The 20,096-nt window shown below is 37.6% G+C and overlaps 1 long non-coding RNA gene across 2 annotated transcripts in view; it reads left to right on the top strand.

Moving 5' to 3' along the window:
• LOC106503347 overlaps window positions 902-20,096 on the top strand; it is a 61,470-nt gene continuing 42,275 nt past the window's right edge. Inside the window, exons 1-3 of one of the 2 annotated variants that reach the window (XR_001919922.1) lie at window positions 902-2,681; window positions 8,710-8,897; window positions 17,033-19,990. This is a non-coding gene — a long non-coding RNA (uncharacterized LOC106503347). Of the gene's footprint in view, window positions 2,682-8,709; window positions 8,898-17,032; window positions 19,991-20,096 lie in introns of those variants that run through there. The other variant, XR_001919921.1, reaches the window with a different exon arrangement.

Genomic DNA, 20,096 nt, shown 5'->3' with positions numbered 1-20,096 from the left:
GGGGACACTTGCATCCCATGAAACAGAAGAGAATAATACCCCACGGATCCCATTCATATATCCCATAAAACAGAGCAAAATTGGAATGTGCAGCTGGAGGACTGAGCATGCCAATGACAGGAAAGGTTTTCCAGAGTACTTCTATCCAGACCACACCCAAGACCAAGAGAATCAGAAGGTTGCTCTGGGTACTGGTATTTTCTTTTTTCCCCCAGTTTTATTAAGATAAAATTGACATACATCACTGTACAGGTTTAAGGTACACAGCATAATGACTTCACTTATATACATTATGGAATGATTACCATGGTAAGTTTAGTGAGCATCCATCATCTCACATAGATACAAAAAAATATTTTTTTTCCTTGTAATGAGAACTCAGGATTTATTCTCCAAACTTTCATATCCATCATAGGGCAGTGTTACCTATAGTCATCACACATATACCACACTACTAGTATTCAATTGTCTTGTAACTGAAAGCTTGCATCTTTTTATATTGAACCAATTCAACATAATTAAGATTTATACAATTTCCACACAATGGTAGGATACAAATTCAAGTTCCCATAGACTATAAACTAGGAGACACTGGAAGCACCTGTATTTTCTTAAAAACTCCAAGGTGAGTCTCTTGTGAAGCTGGGTTTGAGAACCACTTACTTTGAAGAGAGACCCTTCCTATCCCTGGGAGGTCTCTAACAAATGGTGAACCTGGAACTTCCCACAGGCACCCTCCCCCAACAGCCTATAGCTCAAATGTTTGTTTCTCTTCCTTTTCGGCATTATCAGCTCCGGTTGCTAAAGGCAGGAAGGCTGGAGTCACTGCTCACTCGATTTCATGATTTATGATTCAGAAGCAAGATAGGGGTAAAGGGTTGGGGTGATGCTTGCTGCTGTGGTTGCTTTTTTTCTGTTTGTTTTTAAAAGATATGCTTTCTTGGAGAAACCTTGAAGCATTGATGTCACCAGCAGCACAGTCTGTTCTGTTCCAAAGCCTTGTCTGGATGTAATTGACAACTATATAGACACAGCTGAGGGGAGGGTGTCCGATTCTGCTCGTCCTCAGTTGTTCTCAAATTACATGATAAAGTAGAAATTTTGGATCCTTTATACCAGAAAGAGTTACGGATTCGTTACAAAGTCTGTACCACATTAGCAGGACTAGTTGTAGCTGCCTCCACAGAGCAGCCTAGGAACTCAGAATTCCAAAAGCAAGGTGCTTGCGATACAATTATTTTGCCTATTTGGAAAGGGAAGACTCCCTGTGATTTGAGGTTCAGCTCTTTCTCTGAATTGTTGCAATCTGTTCTCATGACCCTTAAGATATGCGTAAGGTTTTGTTTGGGCACCGTATGGAGACTAGCTATTAGTGCAGTGATAATATAGCTCAGTTAGATCTTGGGGAGATATTGTCTGAAGTGTGCAAGAGGACATTCCGAATTCACACTTGGCTGGCACACTCCATCCCTGGTTCATACTATCACAAACAGACCAGAGGCAAAGAACTCTATCACTTGCGCGTGTCCTCAGTGACTCTTCCTTTCCGAAGGTAAGCATCAGAATTCTTCCGGTTTGGGGAGACTATAAACGCAGTGAGGGCCCGTGGGTCCACACACGATCCAAAGCAGGTGTCTGCGAAAACGAATCGCCCCGCGATCCTGCGGATCCCTGGCCGCTAGCGGCGGGCTCCGAGCGCACTCCGCCCGGTCACCTGAGCGCACCTGTCCAGTCCTGGCCTCGGAGAAAGCGGGGCTTCCCCCGGGCACCGCCTGCCCCGGAGGCGAGCGGAGGGTAGAGCAGGGCTGGGGCAGGCGGCCCGCAGGTGTGGCCCTACCTGCCGCCCGACTGGCCGCGGCGGCGAGCTGGGCGGGAGCCGGGTGGGTGATGGATGGTCTCCCCGCCCGGGTCCGAGCGGCGGGCCGAGCGGAAGGTAAAAACGCGCAAGCTCGGAGCCTCCCGGCCGGAGCCGGGAGCGAGACGCAGGCACAAAAGGACCCGGCTGGGAACGTTTAGATTTTGAAGATGAGTTTCTAGTCCATCTCTGTGGGAGAAAGCAAAACGCGCTCTGGGAAAGTGGCGTGCCAAGAACCTCGCAGAATTTTGGCCTGATGTTTGACAAATCATTTTGCCATCCGAACAACCCCTAAGCCTCCCCTTCCGGAACAGCTTCTAACTCCTGTTTGTCGTGTCTGTGAATGATGCTCTAGCAGGATCTGAGACAGTTGCAGCCTTTCATCTCAGGAAATAGCAAAATCATTGAAAATACGTTTAAAAAAATTGTGGAGGGGGGTGCACTTTAGATGGTCTGTGCAGGATAAGACAACTGGATATTAAATGTTTAACAGAACTTGATTTCAAAAAGAATAAAATGAGATAGACGTGTTCTAGAGATATCGTCTGCAGATTAGAATGTAAAATTTTCATAATTTGTCTGGCTCTTACGTGTTTAAAAGTCACGAGCAATTTGAATATGTTTTCTTTATCCTTGCAAAAAGATGACAGCGAGTGGTTTTAGGCAATTCGATTTAAGAAGTGTCCTTTTTAAAACTCATTAGGTTGAGAACGAGAGTTGAAACAGACAGACGGGCTAACAGGAAAAAATATATCGTGAACATCATGGAGATGGGACTGGTAGAGAGCTACTGTATCATTCGGGCTCTTTGGCAACCGAAGGACAGGTCGGTTCACCCTGGGCATTTCGTCCTGTACAGGCGGCGAGCTGACGGTAATACATCTGGTGTCCACGAATAAGGCAGTCCTGGCTGAACGCTGATGCAGTCACCTCTGATAGCAAAAGAGTTTAGAGAATATAGTGGCTTTATGCATGCATATATATATATTCATATATGTGTGTGTGTGTGAGAGGGAAATATTCTAATTGTGCTTTAGAGCAGTCACCAACCCCCTCTGCCTCCCCACTACACCACTAACAAAATGAAAGCCACGTTTAAAATAGCAGTAAGTGAGACTGAACCATGTCACAAAGATGTGCTTTATCTCACTGTCGTTGAAAAGTGATCAGGGGGAAAAAGAACTTGCATGCATTTCTGTTTTAAATGCTATATTTTAATGCTCTAAGTTTAGAAAACAGAAAAAAAAAATTAAAGGAAACCTAATAATCCCATCAGGCTAACACTGATAGTATATACCGAAAAAGAAAAGAAACAAGTACGCACATAAATCCATGCATTTTTAAAAAATATATTTTTTCTGGATGCTTAAATACTTTTATAAAAGAGCACATTTGAATCCTATGGGGTTGTTTTGTATAATGTCAAAATAGTTTTTTCTTTTTTTTAATTATTGGTAGTAGAGAATAGCCCTATTTATCAGCTTTAATAATTGTAAATTTTATGGAGCATATGTATGTAATTTCCTTAACCATTTCCCTATTGTTGGATATTCAGGTTGCTTCTAGATTTCAGTAAAGTAAATACTACAGTAAGGAACATCTTAAAGCAAAATTTTCATTTTTGAATTTATTGATTTCAAATAAATTTTAATGGAGTAAATAAGCCATGCTTTATGGACATTTTGATAGTTTCATAATAGTTTCCAAGCTATTTTACTAAAAAAAAAAGTAGCCTTCCATCCTACCAATAGGAAAATATTAGGCCACATATTTTACAGTATACTCAGTATTATTCAGAATATTAATTAAAATATTTGATAATTGGTGAAAATTATTTCTTTTTTGACTATTAACAAAGTTGCCTTTTTAAGAAAATTCTTCTGGCTTCCCTTCTTCTGAATTTTTTGGTTCCTTTTTTATTTCATTATTGGTTTTATTTTTATTTCATTATTTTGGGTAGCCCTGAAGCCCCCATATATAAAAACAAAATAGAGTGTTTTTATAAATCACTCTTTCATGGTGTTAATTTTGAACTTAGGTGGTAACCCCTGGTTAAAAGAATCATAGCAAGAAATCTTGGACAAAATTGAGTCAGGTTGCAATTTAAAATGATCTACTGAATTTAGGTTTCCAGCAGGCTTCTTCCACCGTACCTTCATGGGGGTACATAAAATGATATTATCATCTGTGAAATTACCTCAGAAACTTGAGGTACTTTATAGCAAGTCGTATTCTCTGATTAGGAAACTCAGACCCGTTGATTTTTGCACTGCCATTCTTTCAAGGCTGAAAATTTGTGTTGTTTCCTTAAACTGTGATGCGATCATTTAAAAATGCCTTCTTGCATTCCGGCACCTTCCACAAGTGAACCAGCGCCCAGTAAATAAAGTAGCAGCCCATGTCCCTTTTAGCAAAAGCTATATATCTGTTCAGACTTGTAATTTGCTCCGTTTATATCCTTTGCCCTTGAACTCTGGTTATTAACGCAATGTTTCTCCAAATGATGCCATATAACTCTGCTCTGAGCACATTCACGGTGACACCCTGCAAACATTCCAAGGGCCAGGGCCAGCCAGAGAAGGGAAGGAAGGACGGCTGAATTGTGGGAGTTGCGGTGCATTACTCAACATGGAGCGGCTGTGAAACTATGACTGCTAATATTCAAATTGCAACAAGGCCAGGGCCAGCCTCAGCTAATATTCTGAGGTCTGGTTGGAAAGCAATTTAGCAAAGTAGCTTTGATTAAAAAAAGAAACAGTCAGAATCACTTCTCCCAAGAAAGGAACTAAAAAGCTTTCAAAGGATTTGAGGCAGGTGCTCTAATCATACATTAAAAAAATTATTATGGTGGTTTTGGAGAGGGGAACTGTTCAGTTACAAAATGTGTATCGTGTGTGTGTGGTGGAACTATGGACCAAACTCCTTTGTGTAAACTGTAATGAAATATACCACTTTTTTTTTTCTGGTTATAATTGTTTGTATCATACATCTTACATAAGACAATTGAGCATTGACTGGCTTTATTGATTTCATCTAAAAAATGAAAAATTTGCTAATGAATCTTGTGTGAAACTTTGGACAGGGAGTGAGACCAGTCTTCCTCACAATATCTGTGAAGGGATGCACTAATTCACCAAGTTAATAATTTTGAGCATGCAGAGACTGTGCAAAATCTACTTTGGAACGGACATTGTTCTCCCACATTTTAGAAAAGAGCATTTACAAAAAAAGGTCCCATTCTTTTGAAATAAGAAAGCCATACGTATGCAGTAATATGTCCAAGACAGAGCTTGTCCATATTTGTTTATTTTAAAATATTGTATTTGATTCAAAATAATGTTTTTTAAAAGTTTAGTTTTTCAAAGCTCTTTATTACAATAGATTTTAATAGGTTTACATTAAAATGACTTTACTGCAAACGTCCTTTTTTTTTTGGCATTTTACCTGGAAGCAAATTGTTCACAGCAATGAGATTTAATTTGTACACCTCCTCCCCAAATCCTAGGCTATGCATAATGCAGTTCATGCAAAAAATGTTGATGGGAATGAGAAAATAATATACCATCAAATATCGAATTTCATGCTGAAACATAAGCTGCCTGGAACCTCTGGGCACTCGTCTGTATTTTTAGTGCTCTATGTGCCTTTAGAAATAAGTAAGAAAAGAAAAACTTAAACTATTCCAATTGACTACCCTATTAATTTTTTTTGTCAAAGCATGATTTGAATACATTTGCATGTCCAAATATACACACGTGGTTATTGCCAATAAAAAATACATAAGCCATAGGTTCCCATGAACACCAAACACATTCAGTGTATTAGCTGCTCTCATTCTGGTATTATTCCCAGAGGAAAAGGAATTCTAGGTTCCAAGTAAGATGTATTAAAGTACTTGGGGAAAGTTTCTTCGTGGATATGGAGCCATGCATTTTCCTCATATTCTGTCTCTAATCGACTGCACCTAAATTGAAACAGGTTTTTAACCTTTAATTAAAGAAACCAATCTAGTGATCTTAATTTGAGAACATTGTTTGGCTGAGGAACATAAAAACATAAATAAGGGGATTCTAGCATTTCTTTGAGGTTTTCAGAATATCATATTTAATGGGTGAGCAGAATCATGAGACAGACACCTTGGTTACATCATTCATCTCTAAATCCCCATCTGATGAGTACCTGATGAACCAGCTCTAGTCTAGTTTTTGAGTTAAATGCATACAAGAAGGAAGTTGAAAGTTTATTGTACATCATTTGGAATGTACATCAACTGTAATAAAATTATGAGCTTTATAATACTGAGACTTTTATTAAAATTGACCTTGTGGTATGGATGGTTTTCTACTTGTGAAACCTCAAGGTGTTTGTTTTTATATATTTCATTCAGAAAACTGTGATCCCACTGTGCCAGTAAAACCAAGTTTGAGGAGTCTGGCTCACATGTTTTTGAGTTTTCAGGGCTAAATGACTGCTAAAATGCACGTGAGACCTAAAAATGTGTATTGTGTTAGATGCATAGTCTATATTAATTGCAAGTAGATGTTACGTTATTTGGTACAGGACATGTATTCTGTTGATAGAATGATAACGTAGCTTATTAAAAATTCTGAATGTCTTGAAATTTGATGATTCTCCACAGACTAAACTTTGGACTTTCTACCTTGCTCTCCTAAATAAAATGTGTTTATACACAAGGCAGACAGTATGTAGTGTAGTTACACTTGCAATAGTTTCAAATATCTGATTCCAAAATGTTAAGAATGACCATTCCTGGTTCAACCCTTCATTTCCCTTTTCATAATTGCAGCTTCCTCCAACATTTCTATTGTATTTCTTCAGAATTCACTTTCCTATCTGTAAGCAACATGTTTGTATTGCTGTGTCTTAACAGCTACTTCTTCCTCTTCTCCGCCTTCTTAGAATGTTTGAATATGGGGCATTATCAATGGACTTTCCACAAAAGAAGAAGATTTGTCTCTCTTTACCCGGCCCCCAACTATACTTACATCTTTAACATTCTTTATACTGTTACATTGCATTTTTTATTAATATTTGGTGTGTAATATTACTAATAAATTCTGCTGAGGACTGTGCTAGGGAACAAACAAACCTTTTCTTACACATTTTCTGTTTTTCGTAGAGTTAATAATTCCTTTGTTTTTAATTTAGTTTAATTTTTTTTTCTTTTACTTTCTAGGTAGTCGCCACTAAGCCATCACTAAATTCTCTGGCAGTCTCCTCTCAAGACATTCATATACTTCAGTTACTTTTTCAAGACTTTCATTCTGGAAACTTCTACCTGCTTCTAGACCAGCAACCCTTGTCATCTGGGCACTGCTGTCCTTCTGGACTCTCCCTTCAGAACTATGCTCCACCAGTCTGCTGTGTTGGGTCTTCTGTTACTGTATCATTTTTCTTTCTTTTTCTTGCTTTAGTCTCTTACATATGTGGCACTCATCCCCGTATGGCTAACTATAAAAAGGAGGGGGGCTTTGCAGTCTAAAAGTATTCTTGTTTTAGCCACCCTGTTAACTAGTAATCTTCTTGGACTAGAATTCTAGGATAGAAAATCTTTTCCTTTCAACTTTTATAGGTATTTTTATCAAAAAGTCAATTTGGGGTCATTTTTTAAAAATACAAATCAATGATTAGGTAATTAATATAGTCTATTAAAATGAAATTTAAAGACATGACACCCCCAAAAAAGAGTTTTATTATTTTATTTGTGATTATAAAGCACCTTGTAGTTTTTAAAAAATTTTTACTTAGAAAGACTACAGTACTATAGTGTATAATTTTCCACCTTTCTAGAAGATTCTAATTGTGCATACCACATATCCTAGTGTTTTCTTAACATCATTTTAATATTTATATTGTTTATGTTATTTTTTTATGTAACATGTTATTGATTATCTCAGCAATTGATTATTCCCCAAATTAGTAGAGGATTGCTGACTATAGAGTGAAATATGTATAAAATATGAATGTATGATGCTGAATTGAGCTCGACGTTGGCCAACAAAGCAGAAGGTACCACACCTTAAAGAAGATTAATTTCTATTATGAGATTACTGAAAAGTGAAAATTGAGATAGAAGAAATAGATTATATTATAGAAGAGTTATAGTCGACAAGATAAAATTTAAAGGAAGTTATTCCAAATCCTACTTGCACATGCAAATTTTGATAAGCTGAGTGCTAGGCCTTAAACACACTTTCTTAAAACCTTAAAACAAAACATCATACCGGGCATTGAAATATTGTAGGGACTATTCTTTTGGATATGTGATTTGCTGCATTTGACTTGAGTAAACATTCTACCTTTACAGTGATTTATTGAATCACCTTCCATAAATTCTAATTAACAAGAAAACTGGTAGATATCTAAGAACACTCTATAAAACCATTTCTCCCAAGAACTGTACACAATGAAGTAAAAGTGAGAGTGGATATAAAATAAAAGTTTAAAAATATTACCAACTTTAATATCATTCTCATAAGCTTCACAAGTCCAGTGCAATATATTTCAGGCCTGTGAAGGTCAATACAAAATGACAGATTGAAAAACTGTACGTGACTTGCAAAAGTCATTTTTAGGCAAGCTGTTTACCAAGACTTAAATTAAATTAAAGCTTACCTTGTATCAGACATTTTTATTTTATCTGGATTGTGGCCTCGTTTTCAAAGAAGATCACCTTTATCTCTGGTTGTCAAGAACATATTACCATTGTGAAAATGAGCTTGATGGCATGTGGCAAATACTGATTAAGTGCTGGCCCTTTTCCTTGAAGAAATGAATTTTTACCATTGGAAATAAAATACCACGTTGTTTTTTTTCTTTCTCATAATTCGCAGCTTCTTCCTGAGATTGTAATTGACAGAAGGAGTGAGTTCCAGTCTTAACACAGGATTTGAGTCAAACACAGCTGGGTTCAAATCCCATGTCTGCCACTTATGAGAAAGCTACTAAACTTATCTGTGGTCACTGGTTACCTCGCAAGTGAAATAAGGATAATCGCGAGTGTTTATCAGAATTTAACAAGGTATGTAGGACAGAGCCTGGCTTAGAGGAGGCACACTCATAATCTGAAAGTCATTGTTGCTGTTCATGATTTCACTGTTGGTTTCACATGTGTATTATTATCATTTTCTTATATTTTTGTTGTTAACTTTTCTACCAACTGGCATTATACTTTTAGTGCTCTGGGTTTCAGATATTATATACTAAAGATATTAGAGATGAAGTTCCTGGAATGATATAATTTTAAACACATCAAGCTGGTTCTCTGGGTCTGAGTTTCGAGCACTTTAGAACCCTCATCATCTGAGGGTAGATACCTTGAAAGTTTGCAAATCTCCCTGCTTAGGGCTTTCTCTGGATGACTCTGATTTAGAGGTGAGCCTGTTGCACCTTCTGGTTCATTATGCTGCTCCAGTTTTCTTTTCTAAAATCTGCCTCCAAGGCTGCCAAGGAGAAATCAACCAGACAAGGGGTGCAGCTCTCTCTGTCCATCATGACCTTAGGACACTCCTGTTGGTACTCTTCGAGTCCTTGTCATATGTCCCATCGTTGCATGGGTTGTGAGATGGATGAGCTGATTTGACTTTATCAGTGCTGTCTTGTTAACCCTCATTTTTTCAGGATGGGTCTAAGCTTACTAGGCACAAGATAAAAGGAAATTTGGGTCACGTTTAATTAAACAGTCTTTATTAAACATTTCATTAAAAACTAGTTTTCAGAATAAAGACATTTTCACTAGCAGTCTCCAAAAGTGACCATTGACATTTCAAGTGCCACCATGAACTCAGTCATATATTTGATGTTCTAATCCAATTATCATATATCAAAAAAACCACATTAATTATTAAGTATAGCACATAAAAAAACACATAATAAACACATAATACAAATGCACCTTTTGTTGAATTGTAAGGTATACACTCTCATGTAAAACTTAGTTAATCATTCCAGATATCTTCCATAGGTCCTGTGTCCATGAAGCCTAACCAAGCGTGTCATTTATATTTAGTAATGTAGAAAGAAAAGCTATATAAATTGGCTCTTCAAACCTTCAGGTCCAGATGTCAGGTCCAGTAGTCTGAACACCTTTGAGAGTGGTGGTGGGCAGCAATGAGCAGAGCAGGCCCGGTGTCCAGAGAAGTGTTGGCAAAGTCTTTACACTGTAGAAGGAACATAGACAAGAAGAGAAGCAGAATCAGCCACTGGCTTGGAGTGGGGACCAGCTTGCCCTATTGCCCAAGTTCTGGAGGAGATTTCAAAATACTGGTAATAGTAGATGATAGTTTTAAAAAAATTAAAGATAATTTTTGGAACAGTTTTAGGAAGGTTGGAAAGAAGGAACAGAGATTTATACCCCTCTCCTCATACATGCATGGTTCCCCCCATTATCAACTGTACTCACTAGAATAGTATTTCCCCCCCCCCCCCAGGATTACTGCATATTGACACATCCTAATCGCCAAAAGTTCGCCATCTATCTTTGAGTTCATTCACCCAAGGTGATGTACAGTTTATGGATTGGACTAATCTGTGGTGACACTTATTAATTGTTATAGCATCATATAAAAGTATTTTCACTGCACTCAACTCCTCTGTGCTCTGCCAATTCATCTTTCTCCCCCATGGCCAACCCTTGTTGTTGTTTAGTTACTAAGTTGTGTCCAGCTCTTTTTCAACCCTATGGATTGCATCCTGTCAGGCTCCTCTGTCCATGGGATTTCCCAGGCAAGAATACTGGAGGGGGTTACCATTTCCTTCTCCCAAGGATCAAACCCATGTCTCCTTCATTGGCAGGCAGATTCTTTACTGCTGAGCCACCAGGGGAGCCCCCTATGGTCACCTCTAGTGACCACTGATTTTATTATTTTATCTTATTTTTTTATTATTGTATCGTACCTGGAGTCATACAGTATGTGGTCTTTTCAAATTGGCTTCTTTCATTTAATAATAGGCATTGAAAGTTCTTCTGTGTCTTTTCACAATTTAATAGGTCATTTCTTTTTAGTGCTGGATAATGTTCCACTCTGGATGTATCACAGTTTATATATCCATTCACCTACTGAAGGACATCATAGCCGAGGTGGTTGTTGCAGTTTTTGAAATGAGACACCATAAATTTTGCTTCATTTATCAACTCTTCCTTTCATGAAAGATTTCTCTGTAACAAGCAGGGCTGTTTCACCTACAGTAGAATTTCCATCAAGATTGAGTTTCATCAAACTCTGCTACCGCTTATCAACTAAGCTTATGTAATACTCTAAATTCCTCATTGTCATTTCAGTAAAGTCGTAGCACCTTCACCAGGAGTAGGTTTATTGCAAGAGATCATTTCCCTTGTTCATCCATAAGAAGCAATTTATCTCTTCAGATTTTATCATGAAATTGTGATAGAGTCACATCTTCAGACTTCACCTCTACCACATCTGCACTGAAGTCTTGAACGCATCAAAGTTATCCATGAAAATGGGCATCAGCTTATCCCATATGCCTGTGTATGTTCATATTTTTACCTCTTCCCATGAATGACAGATGTTTTCAATGGCAACTAGAATGGTGAATCCTATCCGGACTGTTTTAAACCGAATTTTCTCAGATCAATCAGAGGTTCTAAGGCAGCTAGAGCCTCACATATATTTCTTACATAATAAGACTTTAAAGTCAAAGTGATTGCTTGGTTCCATAGACTGCAGAATGGATGTTGTGATAGCAGGCATGGAAACAGTATGAGTCTCTTTGTACATCTCCATCAGAGCTCTTGGGCAAGCAAGTGCATTGTCCATGAGCGGAAATACTTTGAGAGGAATCTTTTTTTTTCTCCTAAGCAGTAGATCTCAATAATGGGCTTAATATATTCAGTAAACCATAACAGAAGCAGAAGATATTAAGAAGAGGTGGCAAGAATACACAGAAGAACTGTACAAAAAAGATCTTCACGACCCAGATAATCATGATGGTGTGGTCACTCACCTAGAGCCAGGCATCCTGGAATGTGAAGTCAAGTGGGCCTTAGAAAGCATCACTACAAACAAAGCAAGTGGAGGTGATGGAATTCCAGTTGAGCTATTTCAAATCCTGAAAGATGATGCTGTGAAAGTGCTGCACTCAATATGCCAGCAAATTTGGAAAACTCAGCAGTGGCCAAGGACTGGTAAGGTCAGTTTTCATTCCAATCCCAAAGAAAGGCAATGCCAAAGAATGTTCAAACTACCACACAATTGCACTCATCTCACATGCTAGTAAAGTAATGCTCAAAATTCTCCAAGCCAGGCTTCAGCAGTACACAAACTGTGAATTTCCAGATATTCAAGCTGGTTTTAAAAAAGACAGAGGAACCAGAGATCAAATTGCCAACGTCTGCTGGATCATGGAAAAAGCAAGAGAGTTCCAGAAAAACATCTACTTCTGCTTTATTGACTATGCCAAAGCCTTTGACTGTGTGGATCACAAGAAACTGGGGAAAATTCTTCAAGAGATGGGAATACCAGACCAACTGACCTGCCTCTCAAGAAACCTATATGCAGGTCAGGAAGCAACAGTTAGAAGGGGACATGGAACAACAGACTGGTTCAAAATAAGAAAAGGAGTACATCAAGGCTGTATACTGTCATCCTGCTTATTTAACTTATATGCAGAGTACATCATGAGAAACGCTGGACTGGAAGAAGCACAAGCTTGAATCAAGATAGCTGGGAGAAATCTCAGTTAACCTCAGATATGCAGGTGATACCACCCTTATGGCAGAAAGTGAAGAGGAACTAAAAAGTCTCTTGATGAAAGTGAAAGTGGAGAGTGAAAAAGTTGGCTTAAAGCTCAACATTCAGAAAACGAAGATCATGGCATCTGGTTCCATCACTTCATGGCAGATAGATGGGGAAACAGTGGCAACAGTGTCAGACTTTATTTCTCTGGGCTCCAAAATCACTGCAGATGGTGACTGCAGCCATGAAATTAAAAGACGCTTACTCCTTGGAAGGAAAGTTATGACCAACCTAGATAGCATAAAAAGCAGAGACATTACTTTATCGACAAAGGTCTGTCTAGTCAAGGCTATGGTTTTTCCAGTAGTCATGTATGGATGTGAGAGTTGGACTGTGAAGAAAGCTGAGCACTGAAGAATTGATCCTTTTGAACTGTGGTGCTGGAGAAGACTCTTGAGAGTCCCTTGGACTGCAAGGAGACCCAACCAGTCCATCCTAAAGGACATCCATCCTGGGTGTTCATTGAAAGGACTGATGCTTAAGCTGAAACTCCAATGCTTTGGCCACCTGATGCAAAGAGTTGACTCATTGGACAAGACTCTGATGCTGGGAGGGGTTGGGGGCAGGTTGAGAAGGGGATGTCAGAAGTTGAGATGGCTGGATGGCATTACCGACTCGATGGACATGAGTTTGAGTGAACTCCGGGAGTTGGCGATGGACAGGGAGACCTGGTGTGCTTTGATTCATGGGGTCGCAAAGAGTCAGATACGACTGAGCGACTGAACTGAACTGAACTGAAACCATGTTGTAAACAGATGTGCTGTCATCCAGGCTTTGTTTTTCCATTTATAGAGCGCAGGCAGACAGATTTAACACGATACTTAAGGGCCCTAGAATTTTTAGAATGGTAAATGAGCATTGGCGTCAACTTAGTCACCAGCTGCAGCAGTTCCTAATAGGAGAGTCAGCAAAAAAACCTGCAGATCTAGAACCTTCTGCTTCTATTGATGTGATCATGTGATTTTTTTTTTCTTTTTAGTCTGCTTGTATGATTAATAGTTTTATTAAAAAGTTTTTTTGAAATTTGCCCCTACACTTTCTTTCCAATGTCATTGAGAAAAAATTGACATGTAACTGTGTAAGTTGAAGATAAACAGTGTGATGATTTGATATGTATGTATCTTGCAAAATGATTACCGCAATAATTTGAAGCTTTGAATTCAGCATTGACTTATCCTCTCTAGCTATGGAAGTCCTAGATGACATTTTCTTCCTGTTGAAGGGTTTTTTGACTGCACTGAAAATCCATTACTTAGTATAGCCATCTTCATTCATTTTCATAGCTAGATTTTCTGGATAATTTTTAGCAACTTCTATATCAGCAATTGCTACTTAACCTTGTTTTTTGTTTTTGTTTTTGTTTTTGTTTTTTTTTTACTTTATGAAAGTAGCTTCTTCCTTAAACCTAATGAATCAGCCTCTGCTAGCTTCAGACTTTGTTCTGCAGCTTCTTCATCTCTCTTAGTGTTCATAGAATTGAAGAGAGTTGGGGGCTTGCTATGGATTGTGCTTTGGCTGAAACGACTGTTGTAGCTGGTTTGATATTCTCTCCAGACAGCTAAAACTTTATCCTTGTCAGCAATAAGGCTGTTTGCTTTCTTATCATTCATGTATTCACTGGAGTAGGTACTCTCAATTTCCTTTCTGCCTATCTCAGCTTTCTATATGCCTTCCTAACTTAGTTCAGTCATTTCTGGACTTTCTTGGTGGCTCAGACAGAAAAGAATGTGCCTGCAGTGTGGGAGACCTGGGTTCAATCCCTGGGTTGAGAAGATCCCCTGGAGAAGGGAATGGCTACTTACTCAAGTATTCTTGTCTGGAGAATTCCATGGACAGAGCAGCCTGAAGTCTACAATCCATGGGGTTTCAAAGAGTCAGATATTTGATATGAAATGAAAGACGTGACTGTTCTTTCACTTGAACAGTTAAATACCTACTTCCCTGGTGGCTCAGACGGTAAAGCATCTGTCTACAATGCGGGAGACCTGGGTTCGATCCCTGGGTTGGGAAGATCCCCTGGAGAAGGAAATGGCAATCCACTCCAGGACTATTGCCTGGAAAATCCCATAGACAGAGGAGCCTGGTAGGCTACAGTCCATGGGGTCGCAAAGAGTCAGACACGACTGAGCGACTTCACTTCATAAGGTTATTAATTGGCCTGATTTTAATATTGCTGTGTCTCAGGTTAGAGGGAGGCCCAAAGACAAAGGAAAAGATGGAGGAACAGCCAGTTGGTGGAGCAGTCAGAACACAGACAACACTTATATAATACGTTTCCAGTCTTATATATAAAGGCATGATTTGTGGCAGCCCATATCAATTACAATCGCAACATCAAAGATGACTGACCACAGATAACTGTAATAAATATGATACTAATTAAAAAGTATAAGATGTTTCATGAATTACCAATATATGACCTGGAGACACAGAGTGAACAAATGCAGTTGGAAAAATGGTGCCGATACATTTCTTTGACACGAGGTGTCACAACTCTTCAGTCTGTAAAAGATGCAATATCTGCACAGTGCAATAAAATGAACATGGAATATTTGCAGGATTTTTTTTTTTTTGGCAAATATCCTTTATCAAGTTGAGAAAATTCTTCTCCATTCCTTGTTTAGATTTTTAAAAAATCACAAATGGATTAGATTTTATCCAATGTTTTTTCTGCTTCTATTGATATAATCATGTGATTTTCTTTTTCTTTTTTTAGCCTGCTTGTATGAACAAGTTTTTTTTAAAATTTTTTTGAAGTTGTACTTTATCTTTCTTTCCATTGTTATTGAGAAAAAATGGCCATGTAACTTTGTGTAAGTTTAAGGTATACAGTGTGGTGATTTGATATATATCTTACAAAATGATTACCATAATAGGGTTAGTTAACACATCCATTATTGTTGCTGCTGTTTAATCACAGCCCACCGGCCTCTTCTGTCACAGGATTTCCCAGGCGAAAATACTGGAGTGGGTTTCCATTTCCTTCTACAGGGATCAAACCCAAGTTTCCTGCATTGCAGCTGGATTCTTTACTGCTCAGCCACCAGGGAAACCCAGCACATCCATTTGCTCACATAACTAAAATTTTGTGTGTGTGTTATAAGAACACATAAGATTTACTCTCTTAGTAACTTCCCAGCCAGTAATACAATATTGATAACTATCGTTGCCATGCTGTATACATTTGATCCCCAGTATTTACTTATCTTACAATTGGATGTTTCACTTTGATCAACATCTCCCTACCACCCACCACTTGCAGCCTCTGGCAACCAGTACTCCACTGTTTCCATGAATTTGACTTCTCATTTTAGATCCCAAATATAAGAAAGAGCATACAGAACTTGTGCTTCTCTGTCTCACTTATTTTATTTATCAGAAAGCTCTCAAGGTCCATTCAGTTCCTTTTATTGACAGGATTTCTTTTTTATGCCCAAATAATATTCCATTTTCTTTATCCGTTTATCTGTTGATGAACACTTAGATTAATTTATGTCTTGGTGGTGGTGATGGTTTAGTCGCTAAGTTGTGTCCTCCTTCCATGAGATTCTCCAGGCAAAAATACTGGAGTGGGTCGCCATTTCTTCTCCAGGGGACCTTCCCTACTCAGGAAACAAACCCGGGTCTCCTGCACTGCAGGCAGATTCTTTACCAACCAACCTACAGGGAGGCCCTAGAACTTTGTGTCTTGGCTATTGTGAAATATGCTGTGATGAACATAAATCCACAGCTATCTCTCTGAGATAGCAATTTAATTTCCTTAAGATATAAACTCAGAATTGGGATGACGGGATCACAGGATAGTTCTGTTTCTAATTGTGTGAGAAAACTCCATTTGTTTCCCAAGTGGATGGACCAGCTTAGTTTCCCATCAACGGTGCACCAAGTTCCCCTTTCCTGCACATCCTCATGAACACAACCATTCTAACAGGTGTGAGGAGGCTTATTGTGGCTTTCATTCACATTTCCATGATGATTAGTAATTTTCACTGTATTTTCATGTACCTCCTGTCTGTTTGCCTGCATTCTTTAGAAAAATGTCTATCCAAGTCCTCTTCTCCATTAAAAATTTTTTTTTGCTATTGAGTTGTATGAGTTCCTTACATGCTTAGGATATTAACCTCTTATCTGATATATGATATGCAGATTTTCTTTTTTTTCCCTTTCAGTAGGTTGCTTGTTCACTCTGTTGATTGTTTATTTCGCTGTACAGAAACTTGTCAGTCTGATGTAGCTCCACCTGTATGGTTTCGCCTCTGTTGCGTGTGCTTTGTGCATTATATTTAAAAACTCATTGCCAGCATCAGTGTCAAAGAGCATCTCCATATTTTCATTTAGGGTTTTATAGTTTCAGGTAGTACATTATAGTCTTTAATCCATTTCAAATTTTTTTTTACAGTGATACAAGGCAGGGATCCAGTTTCACTCTTTGGCAGGTAAATATCTAGTTTTTTCCCAGCATCACTTCTTGAAAAGACTGTCTTTTCCCCTTTGAGTGTTTTTGGCTCCCTATACAAATATTAATTGACCCTGTATTTGTAAGTTTATTTCTGTGCTATCTATTATACGCCGTATGTGTGTTTTATGCCACTACCCTTCTTTTGATTTCTGTTGTTTTCTGGCATATTTGAAATTAGAGGGAGGGATGCCTCCAACTTTGCTCTTTTTTTCTCAAAAGTTTTTTGAGTATTCAGGGTCTTCTGTGGTTCCATATGAATCTTAGGATTGTTTTTTCTATTTCTGTGAAAAATGTCATTGGCGTTTTGATAGAGACTTTATTCAGTCTATAGATGGCTTTGAGTAGTGCAGCCCGTTTAACAATATTCTTCCAATACATGAGTGAGAAAAATCTTTTCCTTTGCTTTTTCTTTAACTTCTTTCATCAGTGTCGCAGTTTTCCATGTACAGGTCTTTCACCTCCTTAGTTAAATTTATTCCTGAGTATTTTATCACTTTTGATATGATTGTAAATTGTGTTACTTTGTTTCTTTTTCAGATATTTTATTGTTAGTGTGTAGCAGTGCAACTGATTTTTGAATGCTGATTTTGTATCCTTCAACTACTGAAATCATTTATTAGTTCTAAAAGCGTTTGGTGAAATCTTTGTGGTTGCTACATCTATAATATCATAACATCCACAAATAGAAACCATTTTATTTCTTCCTTTCTGATTTGGATGACTTTACTTTTTTTTCTGGCCTAAGTTCTCTGACTTGAATTTCTAGTACTATGTTGAATAGGAATGGTGAGAGCAGGCACCCATATCTTATTCTTAATTTTAGAGGAGAAGTTTTCAGCTTTCCACCATTGATTTTGTTTGTTATGGGTTTGCGATATATAGCCTTTATATATTCATGTATAACTTTCCCATTCACAATTTTTAAAAGCTTTATCATAGAAGAGTGTTGAGTTTTGTCAAATGTTTCTTTGTACATCTATTGAGAAGATCATGTGATTTTTATTCTTCATTCTATTAATGTGGTATATCACCTTTATTGATTTGCAAATATTGAACCAAACTGGCATCCCAGGGATCATTCTCATTTAACCATGGCGTATGATCCTTTTAAAGTGCTATTGAATTTGATTTGCTTGAATTTTTTTCAAAATATTTTTCATTTATATTCATTAGGGATTTTTGGCCTGTAGTTTTTTTTTTTTTCCTTTCTTTCTTTCTTAAATTGTGCTTACCTGTCTTTGCTGTCAGGGTAATGCTGGCCTTATAAAATGAATTCAAAAGTGTTCTAGTCTCTTCAGTTTTTTTTTTTTATTAGGATTTGAGGAGGATTGATGTTAACTCTTCTTTAGAATAGAATTCACCAGGGAAACTGTCTGGTTCTGGACTATCTGTTCTTGGTAGGATTTTAATTACTGCCTCCACCTCCTTGGTCTTTATTGATCTGCTCAGATTTTCTGTTCCTTCTTGATTCAATCTTAGAAGATTGTGTATTATAGGACTTTATCAATTTCTTCTAGGTTATCCAATTTTTGGTTCTGTGGTCAGTTGTATTCTCTCTTATTTTACTTATAATTTTATTTGAGCATTCCCTGTTTTTTCTTGGTTAGTCTAGCTAAAGATTAGTCAATTTTCTTTACCTTTCAAAGAAACTAGTTTCCTTGATTTTTTTCTATTGTCTTTCTTGTTTTCATTTCTTTATTTGTGCTCTTATCTTTTTATACCTTTCCTGTTGCTAATGTTGGGCTTAGTTATTTCTCTATTTAATTTCTTGAGGTGTAAAGGTAGTTTGTATGAAAATTTTAAAGGTGTTTATATGGAAATTTTCTTTTTCTTAATGTAAGTATTTATTTCTGTAAACTTTCCCCTAAATACAGTTCTGTTCTACCACATAAGTTTTCATGTGTTTTCATTTTTATGTGTGTCAAGAGACTTTCTGATTTTTTTTTTTTAATTTCTTCATTGACCCATCGGCTGTTAAGAATTGTGTAGATTAATTTACATGCATTTATGAATTTTTCAGTTTTCCTTCTGGTTTCGATTTCTAGTTTCTTACTATTTTGGTCAGGATAGAGCCTTAATTTTATTTCAATCATTTAAAATTTGTTAGTGCTTGTTTTGTGTTCCAAAATATGACCTAAACTGGATGATGTTCTGTGTGAGTTTGAGAAGAATGTGTATTCTGGTGCTATTGGATGTAATGTGTTGTATGTGTCTGTTAGGATGTAATGAGTTGCATGTGTCTATGAGGTCTATGGTATTATTCCAGCACTCTGTTTGCTTCTTAATTTTCTGTCTGGATGATCTAGCCAAAGTTGAAAGTAGGGTGTCGTAATCCCCTAGTATTACATAGTAATATTGTATTGAATTCTCCTACTATTATTGTAGAGACAGAAATACAAGAATGTGACTCCTTTTGGTTCTGTTAATATTTGCTTTAGTTATTTAGGTGCTCCAGTATTGGGTCCCTATATACTTACTATTGCTATCTGATTAATATAGTTCTTAAATAACCTTACTTGCTAAATTAGAATATTGACAATCAATTGTGTATCCTTATTACTTATTTTTGTCTTTCTTTTTGTTACTGGACCATTAAATCCTAAATCTGAGTCCCACTGACCAAACACATATTTACAGCCCTCCTGCTAAATGGTAGATGCCCTGTTCTGAGCTGGAAATAAACTCAGGACTGAGCCAAGGACAGAGCCCCTGCCCCTATAGGCCAACTTCTTGAAGGTAAGGCAGACACTTTCTTTACTTCTCACACCTCTCTTCACTTCTTGCCTAACTCATAGTGGGTGATTAACAAATAATAATAAAAGGTTAAAAAAAAGAGAAAGAATTGATGCTTTTGAACTGTGGTGTTGGAGAAGACTCTTGAGAGTCCTTTGGACTGCAAGAAGATCAAACCAGTCAATCCTAAAGGAAATCAGTGCTGAATACTTATTGGAAGAACTGATGCTGAATTTGGATCTCCAATACTTTGGCCACCTGATGGGAAGAA

The sequence above is a fragment of the Capra hircus genome, chromosome 21 (genome assembly GCF_001704415.2).
Source record: "Capra hircus breed San Clemente chromosome 21, ASM170441v1, whole genome shotgun sequence".
Classification (NCBI taxonomy): domain Eukaryota; kingdom Metazoa; phylum Chordata; class Mammalia; order Artiodactyla; family Bovidae; genus Capra; species Capra hircus.
This window is presented reverse-complemented; position numbering and strand designations above follow the sequence as displayed.